Source organism: Pteropus alecto, unplaced genomic scaffold (genome assembly GCF_000325575.1).
Source record: "Pteropus alecto unplaced genomic scaffold, ASM32557v1 scaffold101, whole genome shotgun sequence".
In the NCBI taxonomy this organism is placed as follows: Eukaryota; Metazoa; Chordata; class Mammalia; order Chiroptera; family Pteropodidae; genus Pteropus; species Pteropus alecto.
Genome location: NW_006432945.1, coordinates 2,870,487 through 2,897,865, shown reverse-complemented (window position 1 = coordinate 2,897,865; position 27,379 = coordinate 2,870,487). Strand labels below are relative to the sequence as shown.

Below are 27,379 nucleotides of genomic sequence, written 5' to 3'. Positions count from 1 at the left end.
TCCATATATTTCAAACTTTGTTTTTCCTCTAATACATACTTAACTTCCGGCACCAGGCACCCACCCTAAGACACATCCATACTGTAGTAAGACCTCTGGCCCTGTGCCTTGGTGTTACAAAGCACAGGAGACAGAGACCGTGGAAGCCCAGGGCTAAGGACCGCCCCTGGGCCTTGGTGTTACAAAGCGTAGGAGACCCAGACCGTGGAAGCCCAGGGCTAAGGACCGCCCCTGGGCCTTGGCAGGGCCCTGGCTTAAGCCTCATCAGCTTCCTGGTACTTCAGCCTCTGCTGATGAGGAGATAGAGAGGAAAAGTCTGTAGGGACAGGCGTGGTCTCCTGACTGCAGGCCACAGTTTTTTCTATTTTAAAGTCTCTTTTTATATTCTTTTCATTAAAACTACCTCTTGCTATCAGATGGGTACTACACTTACTGGAGTGATCACTTCATAAGTTATATAAATGTCTAATCACTATGTTGTACATCTGAAACCAATATAGTATAGTATGTCAACTGTGATAAAAGAAAAACAAAAACTATCTCTTGCTTTTCTGAAAATTTTTTACATGCGTCCATAAATTTAACTTTTATCCTACAAAGCATTATAGTTCTCTGGAATCAGGCTTTAAAAAATAATTTGACCCATCAGAAACACTATCCATACGGGTAAACGCAGGCTTGGACTTAGGAGAGTGCAGAGAAGTGACACACGACCTCAGACCTCCATCACACCACTTCTATTGGTCTCTCCTTCAGAAACCACGTGTGCTATTTTAACTAACCTAAGATTAAAACAAAGTTTTGAAAAAAACTTTAATGTCTAATGTCTATATTTTATATTTTATTTTACGCTTTTGAAGAGACCATGGCTCTCTCACAATTATGAATATCAGTTTTCCTGTAAAAAAGAAAACAGTTCTTTCGTAAATTAAAATGCCTTTATTTCTTCAATAAATTAAACAAAAAAATCTGTGTTCTCTGCTAGTACATTTCAGAAATGTCATCATTTCAAATATAAGGAAATAACTTTCTTGATACACAAATACTAGAAGCCCAAGACAATATAGGGGGAGGGATGATATATAGTCATGTGTTAAATCTCTCTGTAATCAAAGATAAAGATGCTTAATTTAAGTACAATCCTATTATAATTTTGCTTTGAGTTATTATTACTGGAGAAAAAACTCTTTAATGAATTGAATTCAGTAACAATACTACTGTATAGCAATATGAATAACATCTTAAACTCTAACTTCAATACAGAACGGTATTCAAGATTAAGTTCTTTTGCCTGAATAACAACATAACACTGCCTTTACTTCCAATTCAAAAAAACCTACCCTCTCTTCCCTCATTCACTTCTAACCAGACCTTCAAATTCGTGGTTAGATTGGATACATTGTCATCCATAAGCCCAAATGAGCAAAAAGCCTGACAATGTATCAAATCGTAAGAGACAACATGAAAGGCTGATCTGGGGAACTGCTCTCTCCTTTCTTATTTTATAAAACAATGTGATCATTTTTAGAGAAGGGAAAACTTTTGGTTGAAAACATAACCATAGTATCTAGAGCAACAAGAGTAAAAGAACATTATATCATGCTCCAAAACAAATACTGAGATTATGAAAACTGACACTTGCTGAAAGAAGGGGAGATTACTGAAAAACTGTAACATAAAACTTGGGAAGAAGAGCTAAATAAGAAGTGCATGGAAAAGCCTTTACTTTTTTCATACCATCTGTAAGTCTTCTGCTTTGCGTAGGACTTTGGTATGAGCATTTTAGATGAAATTATTAGGTGTAACATTCAAGAAAAAGACTCAATCTCTTCCTTCCCTGGCAAATATTTGAATACACGATGAACATCCTAACGTTGCCACAACTGGCTTGTACTTCAGGCTCTCAAATATTGGATGCAGACCAGTAAATAAAATGTGATCTCCGAACTCTTTACTGTGTGGTTACGGAGGATGTGAAGCTTGGTCTCAGCGGTCTAGACACGATGTGAATGACATCCCATTCCTGAGCCCTCCGATGTTTCTGTAGGTTCCACAGGGCTGGGCTCTGCATCCTCGTTTGGCCACCTTGCCCCAAAAGGCTAAGTTTCGGAAATCAAGAAAGTCAGCTTGGTTTCAGACCCTTTGCAGATAAAAATTAAAATTGATTAGAATAAATTCACTACTTGCTCTATTATATATACTTACACTTTTCTTGATACTTAGAGTAGAAAACAGAAACTTTGGACATCATTGTGCTAAGATGAGAGCATATTAAACCTTGAAAAATAAGTTAAATTTACACTGGAGCTTTACTTCAAACTCATAATACATAGTCATTAAATTTTAATAATATAATTAATCGTCAAGTTTTATCATCAGATTAAATGTTTTATATATAATAGCTTTATTTCATCAACTCCATTTCCTATGGCCTAAAATATGGAAGAAAAAAAATGCACCTATGAAAATCTAAATTTCAAATGATGAGTTAGTTTACTCTAGGTCTACAGAAAAAAAAACTCACAAATAAGAATTTATAAAGAATGAGCAGAAATGAATGGCAATGGAAATAACTGATAGTAAATTTCCTGGATTTGCAAATTTCGGGTACTTATTTTGAACGTTAGAATATTCAGCAACTTCCAACCTTAAATTATTTCAAATCAATCAAGCACTAAATGTAAGTTTTGCATAAATTTTATTAGGAGTGAAGCTTATTAGAGAGTTTCTAAGTCTACAAAAATAAAATCCAATGCCAATTGCCAGTTAAAATTTTAGAGTTTTTTAAAAAATTCTTTTGTTTAGCCATATATTGTCTGTTTTTAAATTTTTAATTAAATTTTACTGAGATATAATTGATAGAACTATCTTTGATTGAATAATTGACCATATATTTTAGTGAGATACAACAGATTATAATAGATATAATACTTTGGCTATATGAAATGGTAATTCCTATTGTCTAGCCATTTAACGTTTTAAAAAAAATTAATTTTATTTACTCTCACTATACTATAGTTTTTGTCTTCTCAGGAACAAATAGAACCTTACTCTGTGATGTTTAGCACACAAGCGTGTTTATTCTTCAGCCTGGCTCCCATTACCCAGCAGTATCTGACGCCACCATGCTGTTAACTCTGCTGCCTGGACTGCCAGACCCCACCCTCAGCTGGGCTAACGGTGAGAGGTTGGTGTGCCCTTGTAACCAGTTAACCTGGTCCAGTGCAATGGGAAAGGGGAAGAGACCCCAACCCTGCAGGCTGCCCAGACTAAAGCTGGGGACCAGCAGAAGCTTCAACTCTGAGTAAGTCCAGAGTGTTCATGAATACAGTTATTCAAAACGTAAAGATAAAGTTAAAGTGATAACTGCATGCCCTTTTAATGTCACACTAGAGCACTGTTTAAGGTGGCTGCCTGGCAGTCATCCAGCTGTCCAGAAACTGTAACTTTGACACAGTATTTACTATGGATTAGAGCTCACACATCAATATAATATATAACTCGTTACAGCTGGAAGCTAACTTAAAGAAAATATAGACGAATTGCAATGATTTTATTTTCTATTCAGTAGAAAGGATAACCTTGATTTTATTGCCCTGTAATAAAATCTTCAATCAGTTTAATATCAAATTTAACAATCTTATCTCAGCATTTCTTTTTTCCACCACCATCTCTATTTACTATTTAAAAAATCTGTTTTTTGAACCAGCTTTGTCATCTTGCTGATTCCCTAATAAAGGAGTTAAATAAAACTTTGGCATATGCCCCTAATCTATTTTATGGGAATTATGTTTTTTAACATTATAAGTATGCTAGGGACTTTTGCTTCACATCACTGGACAAAATTGTGCCAAATGGCCATTCTTAGCTACAAGGGAGCCTGGGAATTTGAAGATTCATTTTTTAATTTTTAGGTGAAGGAAGTGAGGTCTTTTAAGAGAGCAAACCTATAGTAACTGTGACTCAGTGAGTGTGTGTGTGGTGGTAATGGTAGGGGAGCGGTGAGAGAGAACTAAGAATCACAAATGATCTCCAGATAATGCCTGGGTTATACATTTATTGAGATGAGGAAGACTGAGAGATAGGTTTGCATTTTATCAATACTAAGCATTGAGAGGTTAAAACTTTATTTTTTATTTTTTGAGATGACATCCAATGATTCACCCCTGTTATGTACAGGGGATTTTAAAGAAATAAAAGTCATTAGCAATTATCTAAATCCTTGTAATAGCTGGTCAGTTGCATAGCAAATTTCAGTCTGTCAATTATATAATTGAGTCTCATTCTAATGAAAAAATTTATGATGGAATTTTCACATTAGACATTAGATTGTGGCCTCCAAGAAAAGTTTTCAGAAAAACGATTCCATTTACCTTACATTTACTGCAAAATAAATATATTTGCAATGTGATTATTATTTAGAACTTTTCAGATAAAATGTGTATTAAACATAAATGAAATGTTTCCTGGAGTATAGGACTGTAAAAATACCTTTTTATATGCGGTCTTTATTTTGAGATATTAAACTGTATTTCCTTATTCCTAGGAAATAGACCTTCTATATTTAAACCTTTTATCTGCCTGACTTTAATTATCTAACTTGATAAGGTTTAGTATGTAGTAGCCAGATTCTCCTCTACAATTAACCAGCTGATTATGTGGCATTTAAGGACACTAATCACACCAAGGTGGGTTGATGTTACCTGTGACTTAGCACTCCTCCACTGAGTGTGAAAACTCGTATCATGCCAGGTCTGCCTGGAACTCACTAATATTAATTATACATATTTTAAAAGCATCATCCGTTCCATAAAACTTTAAATATCTAGGATTTGTACTGTCTTCGAGGACTATGTGCATAGTATTAAAACAACATTTAGGGAAATAAAATCATTTAGGATGTTTCTTTAATATGATTTCTCCCACTAAAACATCGAATTTCTACAAAACTATGCCTTCCAGACTTTCCATATCCAGTTATTAGGTCACGCAGATTCTGCCTTTGTAGTATCTCTCCTGTTTTCTCTTTTTCAACCCCATAATTGTCTTTCACCCAATCTATAACTGGCTGCGTTAATGCTTCTCCTCACTAGTCTGCAATAGCTTCCAATAGGTTTCTTCTTTTCAAATCATTCTGATATTGATATATCTTCCTGGAACACAGAGAATGTCATTCCTGTGTTTTAAGATGTTCAAATGTTCCCTACAGGATAAAATCCAAACTGGCCCCAGACTACTTCTCTGAACTAATTTTTTACTACATGCCATCTCTTGTCTTGTGCTCTAATTTCAACTGCCAATATCCTGAAACAAAATGAACTTTCGTTACTATATGCCCCTGTTAGTTCTTTTCTCACAGCCTGGAATACGCGTTGTCCTCTTTTCTCCCTAATAAAACTCATTCGTCCTTCAAAGTTGCACTCAAATACCATCATCTCCTTTGAGGAGGCCTGCATAGTCTACTAATTTGAAGTAGATTATTGCTCTGAGTATGCATCCAATTTGTATTCTATGACAGTATTTTTTTTCTAGAAGCCTCTGCCTTCTTGGAGCCTATAGAAAAGTGTGGACAAATATAAAAATAAATGTAAGCACAAATACAGATATGAAGTATTCAAGTTTGGACATCATGTTTAGCAAGGTAAAAAATTTTCTAAATGTATTTGTAAGCACCTGATTTAGAAGAGCAGCTGGCACCCCAACTGTTCCACATAAGATAGAAGACAAAATGAATATCAATTTTGTCATTTTTATATTTATTTTGAGAGTCATAGGACATTTTTTTATTTTTAACAGATTCCTTTTTCTAAAGACTTACAGTTCTATATTTTAATTATACTAAATGACTCTAATAACATTATATGAAATATGTTAATACATGTTTTTTAAAATAAAATTTAAAAGTAGGCAACTCACTGTATGTCATCTCTCTCCAGGTACAGAGATTAAAAATAATCCAACGGGCATTTTTTTGAATTAGTTTCAGGTGTACAGTGCATTGGTTAGACATTTATATAGTTTATGAAATGATCCCCCTGATTACTCTATCATCCATCTGGCTCCACACATAGCCATTGCAATACTATTGACTATGTTCCCTATACTGTACTCTACAACCCGGTGACTATTTTTTAAGTACTAATTTGTACTTTTTCAAGTATAAAACTAAACTAAGCTAAACCAACTAGCATTTTTTGACGTTTTGAAACATGTGGGTCTGCTCTACTAATCTAAATTTTAAATCTAAATCTAAATTTTAAATCTAAATTTTAAAGTATATAAACATTGTATGTAACCAGCAAACAAAATTATATAGATAATTTTTTCTTTAACATATTGGACACTATGATTGTGATCTTGACAAACCAGTGGAAATGCAAACCAAATACTAAAAGTACCATAAAATGAAGTACATGCTACCTTGAAAGGTGATAATGCGGTTGTTTCCTCCTTTTTCTTTCTTCTCTTTTTTGATGTTTCATTTTTTTGTCCTAAAAAATACCCCAAACATATTAATGATTGTTTCAATAAGATAGAGATACACAGACTTTATTTAAATTTATTTATTTTTGAGTAGTGATTACTTTTACATGGTTTGAACCTTTAAAATTTTTCCCAAAGGCAACAACAAATCTTACAAGTTTCTTGTGTATCTTTCCAAAAATATTTGTATTCATTTACAGGCTAATAAGTCTATAGTTTCTTTCCTTCACCACCACTGTTTCCATAAATGCTAACACATTTTACACCCCATTTTGTGTGTACAAAATTCAGAGTCCATTCCTGATCAGTAAAAGATTCCTTAGTATTTTTTATGATTTCAATGTATTTCATTGTAAGGATCTTCCAGGGTCTCAAAGACCACTCTCATTTCTGACATCAATTGCATATTTGGGGTTTCTCAGTAAAAATGTGTGACAATATGCATTGAGTATCGCCAGGCAGGGAAGCTCACCCAAGCCTTGGCATCCGGAGTTTTTGTTAGGGCTCTGTCACATTATTTCCACTCAGATTATTAATGCTCTCCTCCTACAAATTTTTGGCTTAGCTTGTTCTTTTTCTTGTTCCGTGAAGTATAAAGCTAGGTTGCTTAATTAAGATTTTTATTTTGTTCTTCATGTAGGCATTTATTGCTCTGAGCTCCCCTCTTTTGCTGCATCCAATAAGTTTTCTTATGGTACATTTCCATTCTCATTTGTCACACAACAGTTTTCGACTTCCTTTTTAATTGCTTCTTTGACTCAGTTGTTTAGGAGCATGTTGTTTAATCATCACATATATTGCTGGTGTCATGTAAGTCCCATTTTAGAACATTTGCAACAGCACGAAAAGTTCCTTTGTGCCCATTTTCAGTCAGTCTCCACTGTGACCCACCTGCCCCAGGAAACCACTGTCTCTACAGATTTGCCTTTTCTGAAAATTTCATATAAATGGATTCAAACAATATGTAGTCTTCTGATCTGGTTTCTTAATATAATATTTTTGACGTTCATCCATGTGTAGCATGTATCCGGTAGTCTGTTTTTAGTTGTTGACTAACATTCCATTGTATGGATATACCACATTGCATTTATCCGTTCACCAGTTGATAGATAGTTGGATTGTTTCCAATTTCACATATGTCTTTGTATATACATATGTTTATGTTCTTCTTGGGTAGATCTATAGAAATGAAATTGCTAGATCCAATGGTAAATTTATTTTAACTTTCTAAGAAACTGCCAAACTGTTTCTCTAAAGTGGCGGTACCATTTCATACTCCCATCAGCAATGTAGGAGGGTTCCAGTTTCTCCCCATTCTCACCAACACATGGTAATGTCAATCTTTTTATTATAACAGTCTACTGGGTATGTCATGACACCTCATTGTGGTTTTAATTTGCATTTTCCTAAAAGTTAATGTTACGGAGCATCTTTTCATGTCTAGATTAGCCATTGCTTGTTTTCTTTGGTTAAATGTTGATTTAAGTATCTTCTTACTCATTAAAATAACTGGACTATTTGTCTTATTATCAAATTGTAAGAGTTCTTTATATATGCAGATATAAGTTCTCTATCAAATATGATTTGTAAATATTTTCCCTCTGTGGCTTCTTTTCATTCTCTTAATGGTGTCTTCTGAAGAGTAGTAGTTTTTACTTTTTATGAAGTCCAATTTATTATTTTTATGTATTACATTTTTGTTGTCATATCCAAGAAATATTTATCCAAACCAAAGTCACAAAAATTTCCCCTTTTCATCTTTTAGAAGTTTTATAGTTTTAGCTCTTACATTTAAACCAATAATTCATTTTGAGTTAAATTTTGCATATGGCATGAGATAAGGATATAAGATTTATTATTATTATTATTTTGCATATGGATATTTAATTGTCCCAGTACCATCTATTGAAGTACCATGGCACCTTTGTCAACTAACCATAAATGTAAAGGTTTATTCTTGGACTCTCAATTGTTTCATTGATCTATACATCTATCCTTATGCCAATACCACACTGTCCTGAGTACTACTGCTTTATAAGTTTTAAAATTGAATAGCCTTCAATCGTTGTCCTTTTTCAAAGTTATTTTGACTTTCTAGGTCCTTTGAAATTTCATACAAATTTTAAGATCAGCTTGTCAATTTGTACAAAAACCTTGCTCGAATTTTAGTAGAAATTATATTGAATCTATAGATCAAATTGGGAAGAATGGACATCTTAACAATATTGAGTCTTCTATGAACATGGAGTATCTCAATTTATTTAGATATTCTTTCTTTCAGAAATGTAATGTCTTGCACTTTTTTGTTAAATTTATTCCTACATATGTTATTCTTTCTGATACTATTGGGAATAGAGTTGTTTTTTTTTTATTTTTGTATAGTTCATTGTTAATATACAGAAATACAATTGATTTTTGTATCTTGATCTAGCTAAACTTGTTTATTCTAGTAATTTATTTATTTATTTAGGTGACTTAGGATTGCCTATGTTCAGGAACATGTATGCAAATAAATAAAGTTTTAGTTCTTTCTTTCCAAGCTGGATGACTTTTTCTTGCTTTACAGCGCTAGCAAGAACCACAAACACGTCAAGTGTGAAACATCCTTGCTTTGTTCCCAGAGGGTAAAGCATCTTTGCTTTGTTTCTCATCTTGGGGGGAAACAGTCAGTCCTTTCTTCAGCGAGCATGATGAAGCATGCAGATACTCTTTATCAGGTTGAAGTAGTTCCCTTCTATCTCTAAGGTGTTGAGAGTTTTATCATTAAAGGATGCTAGATTTTTTCAAATGCTTTTTCTGTATACTGGAACAATGTGGTTTTTGTTATTTATTTGATTAATATTGTATACTATATTAATTGATTTGGGGGCACTAAACTATCTTTGCATTCCTGGAACATGGTGTATCATCCTTTTCAAACACTGTTGGATTCAGTTTCCTAGTATTTCATTAACAAAGTTTGTGTACACATTCACAAATAATAATTAGTCTGCAATTTCCTTTCTTTGTGATGTGTTTGACTCATTTTGATATCCGGGTAAAACTGGTCTCACAAAATACATCACGAATTGTTTCTTCCTCCTTTATTTTATGAAAACATTTTTATAGGATTGGTAATCTTTCTTCCTTAAATATTAGAATTCACCAGTAAAGCCATCTGGGCTTGGGCTTTCCCTTGTGAGATTTTTAGTTACCAATTCATTTTCTTTACTTGTTATTGTTCTATTCAGATTTTCTATTACTTCTTGAGTTAGTTTTGTTAATTCAATCTTTCTAGTAATTTGTCCACTTAAGCTGTCTTCTTATAGCACCAGTCACTGGATTTAGAACTCCCTCCATCCCATTCCAGTATAAGCTTATCTTAACTAATTACATCTGCAAAGACTCTATTTTCCATAAAAAGATCACATTCTGAAGTTCTGGATGAACATGAATTTGGGGAAAAATACTATTCAACCCACTACAGTGTGAATATATTTATAATCATTATAGCTTCCTGCTATATTGACCCTTTTATCAGAATGAAATGTCTACTTTGTCTCAAGTAATATTTCTCAAAATCTAATTTTTCTGTGATTTATTAGCTTCATAAAATCAATTGAAAGGCATTTTATATCCTTTCATATTCTGGAAGATATTATTTTATATAATATGAGACTTAACCATTCCCTGAAAAATCTTTAAAAAACTAAGTATAAAATTGTCTATCAATTTATTTTTGGATAACATTTGTAATATCTTCTATGAATAGTAGTCTATTTACATTTTTTTAAACTTTTCGAGTCACTCTTGGTTATTCAGAACTAGTTTAGTGTAATGTAGTGTTTCCCAATAGGAGTTCTGTCTATATTTTGGATGGGTCCATTCTTTATTGCTTAAGATCATTCCTCACACTGCAGGACATTTAACATTCTGGGCCCCTATACACTAAATGCCAGTAACTTCCAAGTCTTTAGGAAAACCAGATCTATATCCCCTATGCATTTCCGAATGTCCCTTGGTTATAATTGAGTCTCATTCTAATGAAAAAATTTATGACAGAATTTTTACATTAGACATTAGATTGTCCCTTGGCGGGTGTGTGTGTGTAGGGGTCATTCGAGAACCAGTGACATAGTGGTTAGGAAGGAGAACTTCAGAGCCAGACTTCTTGGGTTTGCATACAAGCTCTCACACTATTGTACAAAACTTAGTTGAATTACTTGGTCCCTCTATATCTCAGTTTCTTTATCTGTAAAGTATAAAGAATAGTAATGGTACCTATTTAATTATTGTGATGATTAGGTTAGTTGTTAACATGTAAAGTTATTAGAACAATGTCTGGTACACAGTCAGAGTTTGATAAATATTAGCAAATATTATTCCACAAATTTGTCATTTAAACAAGTTTTTATGTGACAGGATAATATTTTTGAAATATTAACTTTTTTTTATTAGTTCATCTTTTCCTTATCCCTACCCCCATGCTCCTTTTAAGTAGTTAGGCAGCTGTGAACTCAGTGTTTTAGGGAAAGGATAAACAAGGGTAGTAAAAAGAACAAAAGAAGTCCTCCTGAACTTGATTTCTAAAAATATAGACCATTAGAGGAATACAGAAGTTTCCTTATGTAGATAAAATATTTGGGAGAAATATAACTGGAAAGAACTGGTATGAGTCTCACCTCCCCAAGAAGCAAGAAAAAAAGAAAGAAGAGAACACTGTGGGGAAGTGTAAGAGTACAGACATGACAGACCTTATCTTAAAAAGATGGGCCCTGAACCCTGATTCACAGATCACCAGGAAAGCAGTAAATTTCCACACAAACATGAGGAGTCTAGGTGGGGGAAGGGAAACCGGAACTCTGGGCTTTGGGATAGTAACAATGACTGGGAGAGCAGGTTATGCTGACCAGGCTTTAATGTGGAGATGGGAGTAACAGAGAGTGAGGCACCACAGCTGAAGTGACTAGGCAGACAGGAATGAAGGCATCTCAGTGTTAGATCATGTGGATCAATGACTGAGGACCAGACAGAATGATGGACACCTCAGAAGATACCTACATGAACAGATAACACTGAGAACTAGGTGAGCATTTCCCCACTGCCCATGCCTTGGAAATGTAAAGACCACCCACTACCTCTCACACCTCTACCACTCCATCCTTGAAATAAGTAAGTTTTTACCTCTCTGTATAGTTTTCAGTTTTCTGAGTATTTTTTAAAAAGAATAAGGATATTATTAGATTAGCTCTATGTTAGCTATTATGTTAAACACTCCTTCCCTTGTATGTCATCAAATTCCCTCTAGATTTTGTTTTCCTTAATTAATAAGAAAGTACAGAATCCTCTTATAGCCAAATCTTAAATTACTTACAATTACCTACCTTCCTTTTCTTCATTTATTCCTTTTCTCTCTTCTTTCTCTTATTTTTCCCTTGGTAGCATCTAAAAGAATTAGATTTAAAAAAAATTGGAAGTGGTCTGGTTTATAACAGGCAGGTGAAAACATCTCCAGGGAAAAGAAATGAACTCTATGATCAAAGAATGGAAAATCTTTTTATTATGGTGAAGTTATATTAACTTTCTGTCAACAATAAAAAGCAAATGTTAGAACTAGAAATTATGAAAAACAAAAACTATACAAGAAAGTCATGGTTCAAATATGAAGCAATACTAAGACAGGGTATGGTTTTAGCAACTGATAAAATATAAATGTACTTGATGCTGTGACTAGAAACATTCTGGAAACATTATCCCTTGAAAGTCCCAGTAACCATGACATTAGATCCACGAAAGGGAAATCTAATCCTAGCACATGACTTGGCACTGCAATAACCATATGCGTAGAATGATAATAATTTAACTGCTGATCTTTGGTTTTGAACCTTAAAGTGAATCTATGGACAAAAAAATGAAAGTTAATTTTGGTCATAGGTCAGACTGTGAATGTAGATCCAACTATTGAAAATGTAAAAAAAAAAGTGCAGAGAAAAGATGGAGAAAAGGGTAGGAGTGCTTATAAAAAAAAGAGTAAAATAATTGACTAAAGTTGATGGAATAAAAAGTAGAATTACAAGTATAATATTTATCGATGCTAAATTAATGGTAAAACTAATCATAATACAAATAGCAAACCCTGAGAGGATAAAGATAGGTGAGACAAAGGGGTAATTTAAAGTGAGCTAATCAAAGGATATTATCTAGAGTTGAATGTGGAGAACAGCTATCATATTTTGATCACCCAGTATCTGATTCTCCTTCCTATGTTTCATGAATATTCCTCTGCATTCCTCCCACCATCAATGCTGAAAAGGCCAATACTTGCTTTCCCAGTTTCCTATGCAGCTGGGACATGGACATGTGATCTAGGCACAGTCGATCATTGCCTAGGAGCTAGTGACACAAAGAAGCAGAGATAGTGAAGAATCTACTCGGCCATGTGGCAGAAATACTCCATGTCTAGTGGCAGTGAAGAATCCATTCCGCAGTTGTGGCAGTAATATCCAATGTCTAGTGGCAGCAGTGGCAGCGATGACAGTAGTAGTATTTAGTGACTATGGCAATGCAAGTTGAGGCATCTAAGTTCAGTAGTGGCAGGGCTGTCAGTGTGCCCTTACCAGACTGGGCTCTGGGGCATGACTTCGCCTATGGTTCTAGCTGCCAAGTTTCACTTTGTTCCCATCCATACTCAGATATTGGTTCTCTAGGATTCTTGGCAATTCTGTGGGTTATTCAATATCCTTTTAATAAATTCCTTTCCTATTTAAATCAGCCCAAGTCAGCTGCCTTTGCTTATAACCAAGAACTCTGAACAGTCCATTGGTAAATCAAGTAACAGAAGTGTAAGCATATACTTTAGAAAGAATCAGAAACCCAAGTGTCAACAGTGGTTAGCATATGTAATTCCCTCAGCCTGTAATAAATCTTCCTGAATTCCACTTCTCTGGTTCTATCTGGAAAATATCTACTCATCCTCCAGTTCTCAATTTAGATATCATTTCCTCTCCGAAGCCCTCCCTGGTCCCTTTAACACATGCATACATAGTCATAGCACCCATCTGCATTGTAATGGACCATTTGTTTCTATTGCTCAATATAATAAAAGTTCCTTGGCTGAAGGGACCATGCCATGTTTACCATTACGCCTGACAAGTAAGTGGTATCCTCAATGAACATTTGTTGAATAAACAGAAGTTATAAAAGAGTTTTAATGAATTTTATTTCTAAATCATCTAACTTAAAAACAAAAAAATTTTAACAGGGTGAGAAAAAATACCTTCAGTACTTGAATCTGTCTGGCTTCCAGAAGATGATGATGAAGTGGGAAACACACAGTCATCTGAAGAATAAGATGTTGATGATCTATGTCGGGATCGGTGGTGTTTTTGGTTTTGCTTTTCTTTTTTCTTTTGTTTGTGTTTATCTTAGATTGATATACGATGTAACAGTTATTCTCTCAAACATTAGCAACAAGTGGGAAACAAAATACTTCATAAAACATATTTGAAATTACTCAAAAGGTCTTAAAGCAAGAAAAATTCCTACCTCCATTTCTGCTGTTCCCGGCATCCTCAGGACTTGTGTGTGTGGAGTTCTTATCCATGTCTATAAAACCTGCCTGCCATGTCTGCAAAACCAAAATATCGACAAATTATTAGAGAATTTAAAAAGCAAAATGATGTTTTTTGGGGACAAAGGAAACGGAAACCATGTTCTAAATTCTGAATGGAAAGAGGGTCAGGTGTATTTATTTACAAAATGGTTTTATATTTCTATTAAATGGCAACTTTTCCTAGATATAATTTGAAGACAGATGTCTTCAAAACATGCAGATTTAATCAAAATAAGTACCGTTTTAGTTTATTTTTGCTGTATAGCTTAAAACAAGAATTTAGTATTGATGTGGTGACACTCTTGGATTACATTGTGTCAAACTGGTTTTCTTCATTGATAAAGGGAAACATCAATGGCTATAGACTGAATTGCATCCCTTCAAAATTCATTTACTATTAAGCTCTAACTCCCAGTGTTACTGTATTTAGAGACAATGTCTTTAGGAAGTAATTAAAATAAATAAGGTCATTTGGGTAGAGCTCTAATCTGATAGGACTGGTGCCCTTATAAGAAAAAAAGAGAAGGAAGGGAGAGAGAGAGAGGTCTCCCCACTCACAACAAAAAGGCCAAGTGAAGATGCACCAGGAAGGAGGCCATCTGCAAACCAGGAAGAGTTCTCACCAGAAACCAAACACTGTTGGTTTGGGACCTCAGTCTCGGACTTTTCAGGCTCCAGTACTGTGAGAAAATAAATTCTCGTTGTTTAAGTCATGCGGTCCATGTTATTTTAGCATTATAGCAGCTGAGCAGAATAATAGGCTAGTCAAGGACAGCTGTGATTATGGCTCCCCTTCAGAGCTGAAATTGTCCCTGGTGCTGTCCCTGGTACCTGCAGCAGGTCATTCCTATCTCCTTCTTGGGCTCAACTTTTCCCTCCCACCCTTAAAGACAGACCATCCTAGGGCTCCGTCCTGAATCTTTTGATTGCTCCTCTCTATACACTATTCCATTCATTCCTGAACTTTATTATACATAAGAAACACTGAGAAACTTGTTAAAAGGCAGGTTCCCGTCCTCCAAACCCAGAGATCTTCATTTAGAAAATCTGGAGGGAGACCACTAGTTTTGATAGTAGTAATTCAAAAAGCCTTGACACCACACTTTGAGAAATACTGCTCTCTTAGTAATTTCAGGTAGTCATACAATTTTAGTGAATATAATACACTTCCATCCCTTTTATTTGTTCATATTTCCAATCCCTCATTTCTATTTAATAAACATTTCCTTGGATCATCTATTATTAGCCTTCACTCTAAAGTAAAACCAAGCTCTTCCGGAGACTTAGACATTTCTGTAGATAAAATCATTTTTCTCCTAGTTCATGCATTCATACACTACATTTATTAAACCCCTAGTCCAGTACTGAAAATACTGTGGTGAACAAAATGGACAAGATCTCTCCATTCACAAGCATACATTCTAGTTTAGGGAGAAAAAATAAAATAATTTCTAATGGTAAGTGTTATGAAGAAAATAAACAAATGATATAATTGATAATGCCCTGGTGGATAGGAAGTGTCTGCTTCTAAAAAGGTGACACTTGACCTGAAATTTGAAAGATGAGTCAGCCAGCCATATGCAAACTTGAAGGAAAAAAACTTTGAAGATGGAAGATAAGTTCAAAGGCCCTGAGGCAGGAACAAGTTTAGCATTTCTGTTGTTCAGTAAGATGGAACAATCAGAGTGGTACAAAATGAGGTAGTAAGTAAGCAAGAACCAGACCATGTAAAAGTATAAAACCAGCTTTATGTCAAGGAGTTGGGATTTCATCCTGAATATAGTGGGAAGCAACTGTAGGGTTTTAAGTAGGGAGTGTCAAGATCTGATCTGTGACAAAGTAGTCACATGATCTTTTAAAAACACAAATCAAATCCAAAAATGTCATCACCAAGACTGATAAGAAGCTTATCCTTTATGTTTTCTTATAGGAGTTTCAGTTTCAGGTCTTACATTCATTTCCAAAATCCATTTTGAGTTGATTTTTGTGTGTAGTGTAGCTAGTGGTACAGTTTTCCAAATGCCATTTATTGAAGAAGTTATTCTGTCCCCAATGTGTATACTTATCACCCTTGCCAAAGATTAGTTGACCAAATATGTATGGGTTTATTTTGGGGCACTATTCTGCTATGGGCATATATGTCTTTTTTTTTTTCCTTCTGAGGTCCAGAGCATTTTTGGTATAACTTGCAATCTTGTCACAATTGGTGGCTACTTGGAATCTAGTGGGAAGAGATCAGGGATATAGCTAAATGCCCTATAATGCACAGGAAAGCCCTTCACAACAAATAATTATTCAGCCCCAAACGATAATAGTAACAAGGTTGAGAAATTCTGTCCTAGTCCGAGCCACCAGAATCTCTTACTTGAAATACTATAAGTGTCAACTAACTGGGTTTCCTGCTTTTACTTTTACCTTTATACATTCTCTTCCCCACAAAGTAAAGCCATATGATTCTTCAAAACACACATTTAAAAAATTAAATTACAGTTGACATATTATATTGAGAGTAGGGAATATTCAGTCTTTCACCTTTAAGTATGACGTTAGCTCTAGGTTTTGTAGATGACCTTTATCAGATTCCCTTTTAAGTGTGTGTATGTGTGTGTGTGTGTGTGCATGTGTGTGTGTGTAACATTGATATAAAGACAGCTACATACTTTCTGAAACTTGTGTTTTATTTCATTGCTCTCTGTAAATAATTTTTAAGATAGGAAAAAAGCACAGAAAAGTAGTGAATCCCATCTCTTAGAGACCACCACAAGCATGTCAAATGCTCCCACTCCTCACTCTACACCATCTCTCTGCCACTTCAGCAATGGGGTAGGGGTGGAGGTAGAGATGCTGAATTGCAGAAGCAAGCATTCTTGTTTGGGAAGCCCAAGTCAGACCAGGCAAAGCTCAGCTAGTCTGGTGCTCCAGCCCGAGTTAGTACTCTTGTGAAGCAAGTCACACCAGCCATTCCTTTGGGTCACAGATGGTGGTCATTTCTATAGCTATTAAATAACCAATTGCCTCTAGATGGATTAGACTCTGTTTGGGGCTCAAAATATAATTTTTCCTCATCTAGATTGAGCTGAATTAAACAAACAAACAAACAAAAACCAACACAGATGAACCTGTTGAGTTCATGGTGCTGAGTTTTTAAAATCATGGATGTTGAATTTTGCCAACTTTTTTTTGCATCTCTTGATAGAAATATGTAGTTTTTCTTGTGTAGTCTGTTAATATGGTGAGTTATACTAACTGATTTTCAAATGTTGAAGCAGCTTTGACTTCTTGGGATAAATGACACTTATTCACAATGTATTTTTCTTTTTACATGTTGCTGGATTCAATTTGCTAATTATTTTCAGGATTTTTGCACCTTTGTTCATGAGGGACATTGATTTTTTTTGTTTGTTTTTATCTAGTTTTGGTATCACGTAATGTTGGCTTCATAAATGAGCTGGGAAGTTTTCTTCCCTTTTCTATTTTCTGAAGAGTTTGTGTAGAATGACTATTATTTTGTCTTTAAATATCTGACAGAATTCACCAGTGAAACTACATGGCACTGGAGAGTTTCCCTTTTGTGGTTATAGAACTATTCAGCTTGTCTGCTTCTTTTTGGGTGAGTTATGTTTTGATAGTGGTCCATTTCATCTGAGTTGTTGAATTTATGAGTACAGAGTTGTTTGTAGAATTTGCTTATTGTGCTTTTTAAAGTCTGTAATCAGTAGTGATATCTCCTCTTAGAGCATGTATGTGACAGAAATGACGTAGTACAATTAGAGACAGGACCTAACTGCAGCTATACGAACCTGAAACCTTGTTACCACTGACTCCTTCCTGTCTTTCAATTCCATATCCAGACAGATATCAAGTCCTTTTGATTTGTCCTTAACAATATTTCTTATAATTTCCCCCTATTCACAATACTGCTTGACATAGTCCTTTAACATCTCCTAATCCATCCAAACTGTTCCACCTATTGCCCAACGAGTCTCCCTGCCTTTCCCCACATTCTTCACACTGCTGCCAGACATATCTTCTTAAACCCCCAATGGTTCCACACTGCCTATAAGATAAAGGCCCTCCACTTCCAGCTGTCTTGCCTTTTGAATTGCAGTTCATTTTATTTCTCAAAATCAGGATTTTTTAACATATAGGCTTCAGAGGGGAGAAGTGGGTCATAAATCCCCTAAAAATTGAGTATAAAATGTTGTACGAAGGTGATTTTTATTTCCAGAGCAAGGTCTATAGACATTATTAGATGTTCAAAGCGCTGAAGCCTTCAACCTAATCTTGTCTCTATAATGTATCAAGAACGCACTACGGAGCCTCTCCAACAATTTCCACCTCAGTACAGAGTAATCACTCCTTTCTCTGACCTTAGATTTTCAAATTTTAATAATCTCACTTAACCTTAACATTTTACAGAGGAGGAAACAAATCTAGCACTTAACTATTTTGTCCAAAATCACTCCCGTATAATTTATTTTCAGGGCAACTGAGTTAGTGTTTATCTGCTATTTTCTTGGTCTTTTTATGAATAAAGGTCATATTTTTCCTTGAAGTCAGGAACCTCAGAGTTCTTTAAAACTGCAATTATCTTCACTGTCTTACACAAACTAGATGCTTACATTTTTGCTGAGAACAGTGATGACAATGACAGTCATACTAACGCAGGGGAAGAGGGCCGATTAATGAGTACTAGATTAGTACACTTTTAAGGAGGCATAAGCACCTTTGGGGGATGCAAAATATTTCTAAGCTCAGGGCTTAGATACCCGATAAAATGGAAGACTCAAGGATCTGAGGAGAGCTCTGAGAAAGTTCATAGACAGAGGCCGAATTTCCAGAAACAGGGACACTCTAAACAGCGTTCAGAAAAAACTTCTCAGAAGAATCAACGAAAAGAGAGATTCTCAGATATTTGGGAAAGAGAACAGGGTGATATAACCAGTTTTGGGGTGAGCTTTAAATTTCAACTCCATCGCATCCAAGCTAGTTACCTCAAACAAATTATTTAACTTTTCTGTGCCTCAGGGTTCTGCCCAAGGAGTGTTGCCATGGTTAAATAAAATGCGTGTAAAACCCTTAGGGCAGTGTCTTACTCTTAAGGCATTCTTTCATTAACTGTTGCTATTAATAAATAAGAAAAGGGGAGTTGGGAAGGGAGAAGAGGCTCTACGCTGAGAAGAGTGGTCCTCAGTAGAGATTTTAATTAGCAGAAGGAAGATTATGAAGCAGCCAGAAAGGGTATATTTCCAAAGGAAGTTGGGGGAAGAAATAGAGGCAGGAGCATTCCCACCGGGTGTTTCTGTGGGCCTGTCAAAATGGAAGAGCTGAGGGGACAGTCAGATGAAGAACACACCCTCAAGAGCACAGCAAGTCCTCAAATAACGAGGTTTTGTTCAACTTGGTTTGGTTGATGAGATGCCCTAGGAACTTTTGTTGTTTATAGCAATTAGCTTATGATAAAATTAGTTTCCTTATATTTGTTTTGATTAAAGTCGCAAAACCTAACGACATTGAGATTTTACTACATATATATATATATGAAGTCCGCCATGCTTTAAGACTAACCAAAAGCTTGTGAGAAAAGACATATTCTGGGGACAGCCTGAGCGCGGTGGATGTGGGGAGTGGTGGCGGACAGTACAGGAGTGACGGGGAGGCTGGGAGGGACTTAAAGGGGAATTGGGGGAAGGGCAGAAAGAAAATGCCGGCGCGGCCTCTTCTAGCCACAGCTCAGCCTGGAACTGTCACTTACTGGAAACTGCAGGGGAAACGACCTTTTGGGGCGGGCTCCATAACCCCCGCCCGAGGGTGCTGAAGAACCCCGGTGCCGGAGACCGCGGAGCCCGAGGCCCCGCGGCGGTTGCACGCCAGCGGCCGGAAATGCCCCGCCCGCGACACAGAGGGGGCGGAGCCGACGTGGCTCTTCCGGCCGCGCGGCCTTCCGCAGGGGCTGCGGGCGCGGTCGAGGCTAGTTTGCTCCGGGTTTACCTCTTCGCAGTGCCTTTCCCCATACATCACCCAGAACCTCAAACCCTAGGGCCAAATTCTGTAACAGAATGTCACCAAATAGCAAGGTTTTCCCGGGATTTGTTTTTGGGTAGATTAATTTGCCCAGATTTGATACCAGTACAAGGTTGAGACTTCCCATCAAGCAATGTGGTTATTTCCCCATGAATTCAAGCCTTCCCTTGATTATTCAGGTGAAGTCTTGTAATTTTCTTGCTGTTTCTTTTTAGGTTTTCCTCTAGCAGTTTTGTTGCTGTTTTAGTTTGTTTTCTTTTCCTAATGGACCCCTAATTTGTTTTTTGGTATGCTGATGTATTTGGTTACTCCACTGAACCTTTGTATTCTGATAATTCTCCCGGGTTTTGTAGATAAGAAATGTGTAAATAACAATTTTGTCTTTCCCCAGGAAACACTGTAATGTAGCCTCAGTGGTACTTTTTTCCAGAAGTAATTTGAGTTGCATCTTTGATTCGTTCATGATGTTTTCTGAAGGTTTCTGGTAGATAACCTTTTTTAAAAAAATAAAATAAAGGCACTTTGTTCTTTTCCTTGTTTGCCAAGTCGTTTTATTGTTCTTCAAAATCAGAAATGTGTACTGACTGTTACCAAATACTTTCAGTATTAGTCGTAGAGATGATCATATAGCTTTTCTCCATTACCCTACAATAATAGATTTTCTAAAGTTGGGCTATCCTTACAATCTTAGTATGTATGCTTCCAGTACATTGCTGGATGCAGTTTTGCTGTGTATTTAATTTCGGTTTTTTTGTGTTATTGTTTGTGAGATTGGCTTTTGGTTTTCTTTAGTTCTCTAAAGAACTTGTCTAGTTTTGGTATCGGTTTATGCTAGGTATCAAAATGAATCAGGCGGATGAACTTTTTTTATATGAACTGGACTGTAAATGATCTGTTCCTTAGGTTTTGAAGAACTCATCTGTAAAGTCATCAGGGTGTGGTGCCTGTGTAAAGGATAAATCCTTTTTTGTAGAAAAGTAGTCATTTTATCTGCATTTTCAAATTTATTGGAATAAAATTGGCCATAGTATTAACATTTTTTGATCTCATATTGTTCTTGTTAATTTTTATACATTATATTTAAGTTGTTTTTTCTTTTTCTTGATCATATTAATTGAACCAGCTTTTGATTTTACTGATAACTTCTATCTTTGAAGTTTTTTTCTCTAATGTATGCCTTGAGTTTATTCTTTTTATAGACTCTACAGTTGAAAATTTATTTTCTCGAAAATGTTTTATATTAAATATTACAAACATATATAAAGTTACAGAATAATATATACCTATATACTGACTAGCTAACTTTATCACAGTTTAACATTTTTCCATATTTGCTTCGGATTCTAATATTACCTGTGAGCCCCCTGGGAACCCCTTCTGCAGTTTCACTCTTCCCCTCTCCTTCCCCAAAGTTAATTCCTCCCCTGGATGTGGTATCTGTTATTCCCATGAAAGCCTTTATACATGCTACATAAATATGCAGCTATATAAGTAACATATTGTTTTGTATGTTTTTAAACTTCATAAATGACGCCATCGTTTAACACGCTTTTATCGCCCCAAATTATGTTTATGAAAGTATCCATGTCGATTCATGTAGTTCTAGCTTTTTCATTGTAACTGCTGAATAGAATTTGATAGCCTGATTATAAAGCAATTTATCTATTCTCCCGTTCCTAGTAATTTAGTAATTTAACAATTTCTGATTTTTGCCATTATGACACGAGTTAATGGGCATTCTTGTACACATCATATTGCGCATAGGCAAGAATTTTTAAGCATATGTCTACAAATGGAATTGCAAGGTGAAAGGGTTTACACAATTCAAATTCGATATTGTTAAATCGTTCTTCAGTGCTTGTACTGGAGTTTCTGTTGCTCCACTTCCATGACATCCTTTTTGTTTTTCCCAGGTTTTTTTTGCTTTTATAAACAATGCTGGTAGTAAACTTTCTTGAATGTGTCTCCTAGTACTGATGTGCAAGAGTATCTCTGAATATATACCTAGAAATGGAGTTATTAGTTCTGTTTTATTTTAGATATGTATTTGATAAACATATATATGTGTTACCGGAGAGTGGGGATCCTCTCCAGGCACGTTGTCCAGGTTCTTGATGTCTCGAGCAAAGAATCGAGCAAGACACCAAAATACAGTAGAAAAGAAAAGCTTTATTAGAAGGGGAAGTACACTTCCAGATGTGGAAGCGGGCCGGAGCAAGAGGAGCGTGCCTCAAGAGGCCTGGTAACAAAAGCCTTTGGGATTTTTATCCCTATTTGCTGTGGGTGGTTACTTTTCTTCGGTGGCTTCCTTGATTGACAACTAAGATTGACAGGACTCACTAAGTCATCGTTTTGCTTTCTGAGCATGTTCATTCCCAAAATTCAGTCTGTTATAATGATATTAATGAACTTCTGGGTATATGCATCATATTATAATGTATAATGAGGCTCAGGTGAGTTGAAGGTTGTTGGGGTCTTCACTGCTCAGGTGCGAGTGACTGGCTTAAAATAGTACTTAATTCTCTGTTTACTTTTCTTTATATGAGTTTAAAAAATGCCATCTGGCTTGCTTAACAGTGGGCAGATTAGGGCAGACCCCTTCTAGGATAAAATGACCTCGTTGTCTTTGCAGGCAGACCCGAAACCACCTAACTTTCCTGCTTCTTTTCTAAGAGCCATGAACCCACTTATTAGTAGTATGGATGTTGAGGGACGGGTGGTCTGCTGAAGTACCACCTCAGTCCCTAGACAAGGAAAAGATGAGACCTGCCCATTGCTGTTTCATGGAGCTCTTTCCTTTTCTGCCTGAGGGTGGAGTCTTGGGTTTCCGGCTGAAGTGCCACCTCAGTCCCTAGACAAGGAAAAGAAGATACAAACTTGTTATTTAAATCATATATCTACTAATTTCTATTATTGATTTGCCTATCAAGCAAGTAAAGGGAAACAGGCCTGGTTAATATATTTCTTAAAGAGTAAAAAAGACCTTTGGTCTAAAGTCCCCTCCCCTCTCAGACTCTTAAGGGCTCTGCCTGGCTTAACACTATTTCTGCTAACAATGGGCCGATGACCCTTATCAATAACCAGAGGATCTGAGTCACCACTTTCAGAGCGGGATTTGAGGGGGTGGGCCATTTTCCCAAAGAAAGAAGGGAAGAAAACTAGGTTTACTAAAAAGATTAAGAACTTTGCAAGAGATGTCCCTTATCATTTCCTGGTTAAAAGATTAAGAATTTTACAAGTGACGTCCTGTGTTATATATGCTCCCCCCACATTAGATTTCTTTTTTTAATAGTAAAATTTAATTTATTCATAATTATGTGTTTGGATTTAATTCTAACTTGTTTTTCTATGTATTATGCCTCTTGTTTTCTGTCTTCGGTTTGATAAAGTTTCTTTTTCCAGGTTTTTTTTTTTCTAGTGGTCTGAAAGTTATACATTCAATTTTTATTCTAGTGGTTGCTAATATATTTTAACTCATTTAAATTCATATTTTAGCATAAACATGTAGAGTTAATCAGTACCCATGTGAGGCAGTCTTACATAGTGGTTAGGAGTGGAGCCTCTGAAGCCAGACTGCCTGGATTCAAATTCTGGCTTTACTACTTATTAGCTGTGTAACCTAGAGCTTATTACATAACCTCTCTGTGCCTCAATTGCTTCATCTGTAAAACAGGGATAAAATAGCATATAACTCAAGAAAATTGTGAGGATTAGTGCGTTAATATACAGTTATTGTGTCAACTTCTTAGGACAGTGCCTACACATAGCACATACATCTCTCTAATGACCAGTTTTTTTTCATCTATGAAATAGGCATAAAATCTGCCTAGCAGATTTATTATAAAGATTCAGTGCATTATTTTATATATATATATATATACACAGTTCAGTTTAATACACTGGACACCTTCTATGCACTTGAAGAGGAATTTTCACTCAAAAGGCTAATCAACTCTTTGTTCTGCTTCTGTAAATATGCTTGCTGCCTAGGCCTACTCGAAATTAACTAAAGACTCATCTTCCCTTTTGCTTGTTCTAAGCAACAAATGTAGCTGCCTGTAGCCCCTAGCAACTCTCGTGCCTTGCAACTCTTTGTAACTGCCTACAACCCAGAGCAACTCAAGCGCTTTGTAATAATCTGAGGACAAATTAACCAATCAGCCCATGCCAAATAAGATCTATATAGGAATGTTGCAAATGAGCTGGGGGGGCGGGGCTCCTCTGGGACCGCCTGCGTAATAAACCTGTTTTCCAACTTTCTGAGTGCTGCTTGGGTTTCTCCACTGGTCAGATTTTTGTAACTTTTCTGCAACAGAATGAGACATGGTTTTTTGGCTTTAAGGAGTTTATTAGCTAGTAAGGGCACAGCCATGTAAACACATTTGCAGTGTGATGTAACCTTAATACTCTTCCCATGTCCTCTCTAGTCCCTTTCTTATCTATTCTTCACACTAAGCAATTTTTTTAGAATACCTTAGTCAGAGCATGCGTTCCCCCGCTAAAAGCTTGTCCACTTTAATTACACTTTACTTAAACCACAAAGTCCTCGCTGTGACTTCAGCACTAGCTTCTGTGCCTTGCCTTCTTTTCTAACTTCATCAAGTGCCACTCTCCTCTTTTCTAATGGACTCTCAACACCCTGGCCTCTTCTCAGTTCCTAAACCAACTCTTTTACAGTCATGCACCACTTAATAACCAGAATACATTATGCATCATTAGGCAATTTTGTCATTGTGCAAACATCATAGAGTGCATTTACACAAACCTAGGTGGTACAGCCTACCACACTCCTAGGCTATATGGTATATAGACTATTGCTCTTAAGCTGCAAGCCTGTATAGCATGTTACTGTACAAAACACGAGATTAAATCAAGCACAAGCAAAAATGATGTAATCAGCACTGTATAAAACACGAGATGTATGTGGCTGCTGTCGGCATAACCCAGCATTCTGTTCTATAGCAAGCCTTTTTTTTAAATAAGTAGAAAGTGTATAACCTAAAATAATGATAAAGCATGTAGTATAGTAAGTACATGAACCAGTAACAGTCATTTATTATCATTATCATGTATTATGTACTCCACGTAATTGTACATGCTATACTTCTGTACACCTGGCAGCACAGTAGGTTTGTTTACATCGGCATCACCACAAACCATGGGAGTAATGCATTGCACTGTAACTTCATGACATCACTAGGTGACAGGAATGTTTTGGCTCCATTATACTCTTACGGTCACCCTCATACATGCGTGGTTGACTAAAATGTTGTTAGGTGCACACGACTGTATTCCTCAGTGCCTTCTGCCCCAAATCTCCTCCCACTTGCTCATCCAATGACTAGCTCATCTTTCAGGTCTCAGCTTGACTCAGACAGGTTCTTAGTAACAAATAGCAGAATCTGTTCTGGCTGAAAAAGAGATTTTATTAATATGTGTAGCCCACAGAATCTCCAAGAAGACCAGAGGCCTGATGTGGGAGCGGCACAGCCCGTGCTCTAGTGAAAATCCACTGCTGCCACCACAGCTGGAAGCCAAAACCACAACTTCTAGAAACACGGTCTGTGAAAATAAGGGTGGGGGTGCCAGAAGCTCTGCCTATACTGCTTCCGCCCCTTCACCACCAGGTAACCAGACTTTGGCATATTCCTTCCTTTTATCTTGCAAATTTTTCTTGCAAAAAAACGTTGAATCTTTCTAACTTCATCTTTCAAGTTGAAGTTTTGCACGGCTATGCCTGATTGGTGGGGCCTAGGTCACATGCCTGTGCTGCACAGCAGGTCAGGAAGGCAAGTTTTCTCACAGGAAATTCCTCAGATATTAAAAGGGTGTTCAAGAGCACTGGGCGTTCACAAAACATGTTACATGAACACTAAATATCATATTACTTCAACATAAAGGCCTTCCCTGACAGCCCTAAATATACACACATTTTCCCTAGCCTGGCCCTATTATTCTTCCACTGTTCTCTGTCATTTCCTTCAAGACATTTATCATAACTTATGCAATTATATACTTATTTGTTCAAGTGCCTTATTAGTGCTGGAGCCAGAGTCTAGTCTCCACATGGAGTTTCATTCAAACAAGTGTAATTCAAACAGCCAAAAGTTCTTTGTAAAAGTACTTTAGTCTTTAATGGTCTCTTGGAATTAAAAAAGCATCGAAGGGGTTCCAAGTCACAATTCCCAACAGTTCCTGTAAATCCATATTCCCTTTTTAATTCTCCTTAATTCTGTGTGGATTGGTGTAACTTTTTCTTCATAAATTTTGCCCCTAGGGCTCTCTTTAGAAATGTTTTCTGTCTATTTTCTTATTTTGCATCACAATCAGAAGTGGTCTGAGAGTGACATTTTTGGTGGTGGAGGGTGGGAATCGACAGGCAAAGTCTTCGTCAGTGAGAGTGACATTTTTGGTGGTGGAGGGTGGGAATCCTCCACGGAGGACACTGGGAACATTTATACATTGATCACTTCGGTTCACTACTTGTGGTTGACCTCTAGGTTATAAGTTTTATGAGGACAGGGACAGTATTTGCTCTGTTTGCACCTAACATAAAGTGTGACAAATACAAGTCAATTAACACTTGTTTTCTGGAAAAAAAGAAAAGTCGAGCAATTGAGGTGTAGACAAGGAAGTATATAGCAGAGAGCAGGTGCTCTTGGCCTAGTGAAGGGTGGGGTGGGGTGTACAGTGAGTAGAAGTAGTTTGGGAATGCCTCATGGAGGAGGTGAGGCCAAAGCAGAATCTTAAAGGGCAAGAATTCACCAAGCAAAGAAGAAGGTGAGGGTATAGAAGAGTATTCTAGTTAGAAGTGTAGCACAAGTGCAAATGGCAAACAGCTTGGTGAGCTGTTGCTAAGTGCAAAGTGGGAGAACTGGCTGGAGATGAGGCTGGAGGGCCATAGGTGGGCATGCAAGGCCTTGTACACCATGCCAGGAGGCTGGGTTTTGTCCTATGGGTGATGGAGCCAGCGGGGTGGGGTGGGGAGTCATTCTCAGATTTTCATTTGAAAGAGATTACTGGATGGTGGTGTAAGGATGGGTTTGAAAGAAGCAAAAGGAAAAAATAGAAGAGTTGAGTAGCAAAAAATGTAGTCTGCAGCAGGATGTAGTAGGCATTGAGGATAGGAATATAGTAGAAATAGTAAGTAGGGATGATGTAAAGAAATTATCTGGGGGTCATATCAGCAGAACTGGGTGGGTGATTGGATGGGGACAGTAGGGGAGGAATCTAGAATAGTGTCCAAACTTCTGGCTTGGATGATGATGTCATTAACTTAGG

The 27,379-nt window shown here is 36.5% G+C and overlaps 1 long non-coding RNA gene across 1 annotated transcript; it reads right to left on the bottom strand.

Annotated features, from left to right (window-relative positions):
* Positions 1-919: 919 nt before the first annotated feature.
* LOC107195383 lies at positions 920-19,957 on the bottom strand. The gene is made up of 6 exons (XR_001516512.2): positions 19,830-19,957; positions 14,008-14,089; positions 13,739-13,885; positions 11,847-11,907; positions 6,421-6,491; positions 920-2,140 (listed from the first exon to the last, which is right to left on the bottom strand). It is a non-coding gene; the product is annotated as an uncharacterized LOC107195383 (long non-coding RNA).
* Between the last annotated feature and the right edge of the window lie 7,422 nt (positions 19,958-27,379).